This window comes from Echinops telfairi, unplaced genomic scaffold (assembly GCF_000313985.2).
Source record: "Echinops telfairi isolate 266 unplaced genomic scaffold, ASM31398v2 ScPeMD7_11;HRSCAF=52, whole genome shotgun sequence".
Classification (NCBI taxonomy): domain Eukaryota; kingdom Metazoa; phylum Chordata; class Mammalia; order Afrosoricida; family Tenrecidae; genus Echinops; species Echinops telfairi.
In genome coordinates, this window is record NW_022103908.1 from 41,989,180 (window position 1) to 41,997,160 (window position 7,981).

Below are 7,981 nucleotides of genomic sequence, written 5' to 3' on the forward strand. Positions count from 1 at the left end.
GTGTACAAATTATTGAAGGCAATGCTGATGATATGCTCTGTAAACTTTCACAGAATTCGCAATAAAAGTTAAAAACTATGAAGATAGTGTTCTTCCAATATCCTATATCCTTATCAAGCTTTTGTGTACTTGCTTTATTCATTATGAAGAGAGAGATGTTAAACGCACAACAATAATTGAGGATTTTCTATGGCTTCCTTTGGCTCTACATTTTCTACTGGGCAGTGCCGGTAGATGTGGGGATGATTTTCTGGGTAGCCCCACAGCCTTCACATGAGAGTTTCCCAGAGGGGCCATCCACGGTCTTCTGGGTGGCAGTGATGGCGTGGACTATGGTCATGAGTCCCTCCACCATGCCCAAGTTGTCATGGATGACCTTGGCCAGGGGCCCAAGCAGTTGGTGGTGCAGGAGGCATTGCTGACAATCTTGAGGGTGTTATTGTACTTCTCGTGGTTCACGCCAATCAAAAACATGGGGGCATTGGCACAAGGGGCAAAGATGATCACCCTTTTGGCACCACCCTTCAAATGAGCCCCAGCCTTCTCTCGGGTTTTGAAGACACCAGTGGACTGTACGACATACTCAGCACCGGCCTCACCCCACTTGGAGTTGGCTGGATCTGGCTCCTGGAAGATGGAGATGGGCTTCCCATTGATGATAAGCTTCCCATTCTCAGCCTTGACGGTGCCATTGAACTCGCTGTGGGTGGGATCATACTGGAACATGTAGACCATGTAGTTCAGGTGAATGAAGGAATCACTGATGGCAATGATGGCCACTTTGCCAGAGTTTGAAAGCAACCCTGGTGACCAGGTGATCCATGTACTCAGACCTTCGCCACTCTGTCTCCCGGATGCGGCTGGGACACAACGGGAAGATCTGGCTGCCTATGGCACAAGGAGGAGCCGACAGCCTGGTACAAGCCTCTTCATCATGACATTTCATTTGAAACGTCCTTTCAGTGTTCTCAGAATTTATTTGTTTGAAAATGCCTTTCATTTGCCTTCCTACTTAAAGAAAACATTTTAAAACTAGGTGTAGAATTGTAAATTAATCACTTTTATCATTCCTTCTCTCTCCCCTTCCCTCTCCCACTCCTTCCCTTCTTTTTCCCAGGATTTAAAAAATTTTTAAATGGTGTTCATCATCCCATGTTACTTCTGATCAGAAGTTGGCTATCATCCTGTATGCAATGTGACGTTTTCTCTGGTTGCTTTTATGATTTTCCCTGAAGTCAATAACTGTGAAAGGGTATTAGATTTTTATTGTGCTTAGATGATAAACAGGTAGGCTGTCTCAGTTTCATAGATTCTGGCTGAGATTAGAGATAGGGTATTACTCACAGCAATAGCCAAGTCACATTATTGCATCACGGGATGCTGTGATGAGGGCCAGAGGTTGCCTGCACACACAGTGACATATGTTACAAAATTCAGAGACCGTGGTCTTGTATCAAGGAGTCCTGGTGGTACAGTCGATAAGCTTTGGACTGCTAATCACACAAGATCAGCTGTTCAAACCCACTCGCTGTTCCACAGGACAAAGATGAGGCTGTCCACTCCTGTAAAGACTCAGTCTTTCAAGCCGTAGGAATAGTTCTACGTTATCAAATGGGATCAATTTGGATGGGCATCAACTTGACAGTCGGTTTGATTTGGATCTTGTATCAGGATTGCTGGAGGACCTGCCCATCTTTAAATTGAAGCATTTATTCATTCGAGGGGAGTAAACATTTCTCCCTTGGAAGAGGTAGAGAATTCTTGGAATTGGGTATGGGAATTGGATGCTAACGCAACAGGTTTTAAAAAATGGAGTCTAAAGGAAAGGTTTCTGAACAGGCTGTCGTTCCTTGTTATGGGATGGTGCTTGTGGGCCTGGCAGCGTTTGAGCCCTGTGCCCAGTATTCTCTACTTTCTTGGGTTCCTGGAGGCCACAGGTCTCCTCCCCTGTCACTAGCTAAGCTAGGCAGATAGGTGAATGCTGCAAAGCCAGGGTGTGGAACTAAACCATATTATTCTGACAGGGGAGAAAACGCATTATCCTTGCACGGGGAGAAGAAAATGGAAAATGATGAGGGCTATTGTAAAATGCCGCAAGTTAAAATGCTAACTGGATGTGTGATATGGTTGAGACCATAGGTGTTTGTTGGCTTGGGAGAATTTCTCAAAGTCATCTGAACTCGAAAAATGGGGCGTGTGGAAGCACCAACCCTCTTTCCTAATCTGACAGCTCTTATTTTTTTCTTCAAAGGTTATATTTCTGACATAATTCCTGATTTCTCCACTCATAAGCTATCTCCACCCCCCAGTACACTCTTCAGCATCTTTGTCAATTTTTGGCTGATAATTCTCAGCTTCTGAGTGGTCGTGGGTCTGCTTCAACTGATTTTTTCTTTGCGTGTCTTGTAATTTGTTGTTATAGGGTAGACATTGTGACTAATACATTGCAGAGTCTTATCATCTTCCTCTAAAAACAAGAGACATAGGAGCCCAAACCCCGCTGCTGCTGAGTTGATCTGAATCATAAGACAGAGTGGGGCTGCTCTCGAGGGTCTCCCCGATTTTCTGTCTTTATGGAGGAGGTGGAGGCCTCCTCTTTCTCCCTCAGCACAGTTGTGGCTGGGCTAGAGTCATGCACCTTTCAATTCGCAGCCAAATGCCTCATCCACGGTATGCCCAGGGCTCCTTATCTTCCTCTTAATAGTGTCCAGTTTTGTTCTCATAGGAAATTAAACTCCTTGAAGATCTCTGGTTTTATGGAGGCTTGAGTTCAGACCTTGCATGAATTTTATGCTGATCCTGGAATAAATCCATGAAGTCTCCCTGTGGTGTGGCCTTTACTCCGTAGGTGTGGTCATAGTGAGGTTTCCTTGGGAAGTTTAGGGTGTTTGCCAAAGGCCCTCTACAATGGCAGGATTTGAACTCCCAATTCCCCAATCTCGGGCAGATGCCTAAACTCTCTTCAATGAGTGTTTTCCTTTGAGGTACATGGGTTTTTGCCCCATGCACCTTTATTCGGGAGTCAACCAAGGACTTGGAAGGGGATGTAGGCAGATGCTGGGCCTGCCACACCCATCACCAGTCTTCATCACCAAATTACTTAGCACTCTTGCTAGACTGCAAGCTCTTGGTACGTTTGGCTCATCTGTCTACCCACAGTGCCTATTCCGAGCCTGTCAACCCTGCAATGAATGCTAACAGGATGTAAAAATGAACTGATCAAGGCTAGGATGGCTGGCCTAGCATCAAAGCCCCACCTCAAACAGAGAAAGCCGCTGTGTGGAGCCATGATTTAGAGCAGGGTAGCTGGGTCCTGACTACTTACCTGTGTCTTTGGGGAGGTGACTTAATCTCTCTGTGCCTCCCACATGGAGACTGAAGACTAACACTCTACTTCATCCGATTGTTGTGAGGATTAAATGTGTTAGGACAGACCGACCACTTCTTTTTCGGGCACATAGCTAACACTCTGAAGAAATACGGGGTTCGCGGGGGCTGCTGCTTGGGAGGAGCCTAGCCTGCACAGTTTCAGGCTTAGCTCTGATCCAGAGGTGGACTTCTGTCATCGGTTGTCCGTTCTGTTGTTGAATTGTGGCCGAGCGGGCTGGGACTTTTAGTGACTTTAATGAGTGAGCTGGCTGCTCCATAGGCTCTCAAGGCCCCCTTTTTTGGAAGTGCACCTGAACCCCCGTGCCCCCAACTTTCAGATGAGTAGCTGAGCCCTTATTCGTTTGCGTTCCCCAGGGGCTGCTCATCTCTCCCCCCGAACTAAATTCACGGCCATTAAGTCAAAGCCCAGCTCATCACCACAAAGGGCAAAGTGGGCCTGGACCTTGGGGCTTCTGAGATTTAGATCTTTCCCGGGAAAAGAATCCAGAGGGGCTCCCCAGGGCTCGCAGCTCCCAGGAGGAGGAGGGCTTGCAGGCCGCACAGGGCTGGGTGGGCGGGTGCAGGCGCCAGCCCCAAGCGGGCACAGCCCGGCGCGGCGGTCGGACCAGTCGGACGGCTTTCCGGGCCCCACCCCTCGGGCCAGTGTCCGCCCCGCCCCGCCCCGCCAGACCCCGCCCTCCAGGCCGGAAACCCGAGCCCCTCGTGGGAGCGTTCCGCGCTGCCCCGACCCAGCCCCCACGCACAGCCGCCGCCCCGCAGCCCCGACTGCCCCCGGCCCGCGCCTGGGCGCCCAGCCATGGGGCACCCGGGCCGGCGGGAGGCCCGAGCCGGAGCCCGGCGGGAACTGGGTAAGGGCACGTGGGGAGGGCGGGTCTGGGGCGTCCCTGTCACCGCGTTCGACTTTTGCAGCGCGCAGCAGCGCACCGCTGGCTGCCAGCCGGCGAGCACCTGCGGCGCGCGCCGGCCGTCCGTCGGGCCGGACCCTGCAGGGAAAGGGGCCCGGAGGCCCGGGAGAAGCTGCAGGAGAGGCAGCCGGCCTTTCTCGGAGTACAGCCGTCACCTACCCTGGCCCAGCTAGCTTGCGGGAGAGTGCCCTTCCTGACCGGCTCAGCTATGTGCCCCTGCAGAGGGGGTGGTGGTGACCAGGAGGAGGGTCAGTAGCTCTGCAGGCTCCTCTTGATGGCCTGGATGGATCTTTGTTCCCATCCAGAGGGGAGAACCGGAGGAAGGCTTAGAGCCATCCGGCATGAGAACCTGAATGACCCCCAGTGCAGGCCTCCTCCCCCGGAGCCCTGGCGGCTCGGAGCGACTCCCTGAGTGCAGTCGATGGAGGAGAACCAGTTCTCTGGCTTGCCGCCCTCCTGGACCCTTCCTGGTGTCTCTGACCTGTGCCAGGAAGTTTGTCCATCTGCTCGCTGACAAACTCGCTGGCCTCCAAGGTCCCTCCGGCTGTAGAATTGGCAGCCCCGGTTGTTTCAGTAGAATGGAGGAGCCAGGGATGGGGGTGAATTGCTGGCATTTTCCAAGCTGCAGGAAAGATGTTTCCACTCATGTCACCGAACCTCAACGCAGGTAACTCCAAGCTGCTGCTGGGACCTCATTAGCCGGCTCCCTCCTCAGTCCCAGAGCAGATGGAATAGAATTAGCAAGGAATTGTGTATCCAGGAGCCCCTCTAGAGAAAAAACAGCCAATCAGACGCCTTCAGGCCCCCTTCAAGATAGTTCATAGTGCTAAGCCCTGCATTCTCCTTTTTAGACATAGTATTTCCTCTAGGAGGCGGTGTGTGTGTGTGTGTGTGTGTGTGTGTGTGTGTGTGTGTGTGTGAAGATGAGTCATTCGTTCCTTAGTTCGTTTGGTTGTTCATACGTTCATTAATTCAACACACGCTGACTATGTGTGGTCACCCACACAGACACCGGAAATCCATTGAGGGCTCTCCTTTACCACTGAGTTGCAAGAAAGGGAAAATGAAGCAGCCAAGTTGTCACATTTTGTCAGAGTGGGAAGTGCGGTTAAACTAGCCTCTAATTCCATGAGAAATTGGCCCTTAGCTAGAAGGGGTGGCAAGCTGACTTTTTAAGCCAGGAGGGAAAATGATGCCATTTTCAGACCCTGAAGACCTGGGCCATCGGATTGAAGGTCTCCACAGGGCATGGGCTTGGATGCAGGGCGGTCTTTGTTGTTCTTGGAAGTCCTGAGAGAATTTTGTAGAGAGACTTCAATCCAAGGCAGAGAGCTAAGCTTCCACAGAAGACATGCTCTGTTCACTTGCCTCCTTGTTCATTCATCCAGCAAATACCTACCGAGGGCCCATATGATCCAGGCACGGTTCCAGGTATTCAGGGGACAAGAGTGAACAGAGCGGCCCTCCCACCCCCACCCCCACCTGCCCTCCAAGGAGCTTTTTTTTCTTTCTTTCTTTTTTTTTTTTCAGAAGACAGGGACAATGTAACAAGTTTTCATGTCATGTCAGCTGGTGATAAATGCAGTGAAGAAAAAGAAAGCTGCTTCAGGGTGAGAAGATGATACAGGAGGAAGTGACCCACTCAGGAGAATGGCTAAGACAGACCTGAGAAAGGGGGTGGAATTTGAGCAAAGGCCTTGAGTGGAGTCAGAATCCTTGCCATCTGAGGCTCTAAGGGTGAAGCATTGCAGGCACTGGGACAGGAAGTGCCAAGGCCCTGAGGCATGAGGGGAACATGAACTTGCTGGGCAGGATGGAGGAGCAGGAAGATTCCAGGGTAGCTCGGGGAGAGGACCAGGTGTTTCAGTGTCCTGTTAGAGGAGGCGACAGAGGTCAGGCCCCACCTGATGTTAGAGGCACCCAGGGAAAGAGATGCTGTCAGCTGCTGTGACAGAGAGAGTATGCAGCTGGCTGCCCAGTGGACTCAGGATCAGGCCTGGGTATGACTGAGCAGGGGGAGAGGTGATCAGACAGGGAATGAACTTGTCTCTTGGCAAGAGAGGTATCCTTTGCTTTCTCAATCTCCGCTCGTATGTCCAGTATCTCCCCAAAGAAGGGAGCACACAAAGAGAACGTGCCAGTGGGAACCACGTTTTCACACTAGAACCTGGCAATGGGTAGGAACATTTACCCTTGCTGCTTGGGAGAAAGTCCGATAATCTCACTCTTTCATCCATAACTTAATTAGACAAATTCATTTGAAGGGTTTCATTGAGCATATGTCAGGGCCCCCTTTGAGTGCCTTAGCAGCAATCACAAATATTCTTCATTGCTGGCCTATGCTCATACTCATAACAGCTCGTTTGACAGTGAAATTGCCCCAGTAGGTTTCCAAGACTACAAACTGTTACAGGAGTAGAAAGCATCATCTTTCTCTCGAGGAGCAGCTGGTAGTTTTGAACTGCTCACCTTGTGGTTAGCAACCCAATGTGTAACCAACCCACTATGGGGCCAGGGCTTTATATAGGGCACTGTGAGTCAGAATTGACTTGATGGCAGTGAGTGTGTTTGTTTTGCTGGCTTAGGAGGTTGCTCACTCCTATAGGAGGTTTATGCCCCCATAAAGAGTTACAGCCTTGGAAACCCACAGGGGAAACCCTCATTCTCCCCTGCCCCGCAGAGTCACCATGAATCAGAATTGACTCAGTGGTGAGTGTGAGGAACATGCTGTTAGTATCCGACGCTGCAGACCAGAAAACTGACCCCGAGAGAGGATGCAAGCTGCCCACCGTTGCACAGCTTGTAAATAAAGAACCAGGGTTGACCTCAGAGGGTCCAGTCTTAGAACCAAGTGCTCTTGACCACTACTCCCTGGAAGTGCTGAGACACAAACTCAGGCCCAAATGCGTAATAGCTTCTGCGTGTCAGAATTGAGTTCTGCCCGCACCCCAGTTTCTGGAGAAGTACCCAAACCAAGTCCACTGCCATCGAGGCAATTTGACTCCTAGTGACCCTATCTAAAGGAGTTCAGGGGCCCTGGGCTGCTAACCGCCCAGGCTGTGGTTCAGACCCACCAGTGACTCCTCCAGAAGATGAGGCAGTCTGCTCCAAGAAAGAGCCACAGCCTTGGAAACACCGTTTAGCGTCAGTCTGGGTTGAGATACACTCTACAGCGGTGGATTTAGGTTTGGACCCTATAGAGGGTTTCTGAGACTCAACCTTCACAGGACCACACTGCCTCATTTTCCCATCTCCACCTCTCCCTCCCGGCCCCCTGACCCTCAGAGAGCAGCTGGGACTGGTGGATTTGAGTGGTTCACTTTATGGTGAGCGGCCCAATGCCTCTCCGACAGCTCCACCAGGCCCCCTTCTGGAACAGCCCAGAGGCCGACAGATTAAACAAGAGTATTGTAAAATAGTTATAAAATTCAGTTCCACAAATCCTGGTCCTAGGGCAAGGTGAGACGTGTGCAACTTGACAATGACATGGTTGTGAATAGGTCGGGGGCAGGGGGCAGTTGTTTCCAGTTGATTTCCCCTCAGTGCTTGTGCCCAGGGTCTGGTTCTCCATGGGACTTTGCAGCTCCTCAGCTGTCTCATGCCCCGTGGCAATTCTGGGAGATGTTTCTGACACTGAACGCCTGTCTCCTCACATGCCCTTTTCCTGCTACCACCCTCCCCCAGGC

At 51.1% G+C, this 7,981-nt stretch overlaps 1 pseudogene; it reads right to left on the reverse strand.

Annotated features, from left to right (window-relative positions):
* Positions 1-214: 214 nt before the first annotated feature.
* LOC101640912 lies at positions 215-4,798 on the reverse strand (annotated as a pseudogene).
* Positions 4,799-7,981: the final 3,183 nt, after the last annotated feature.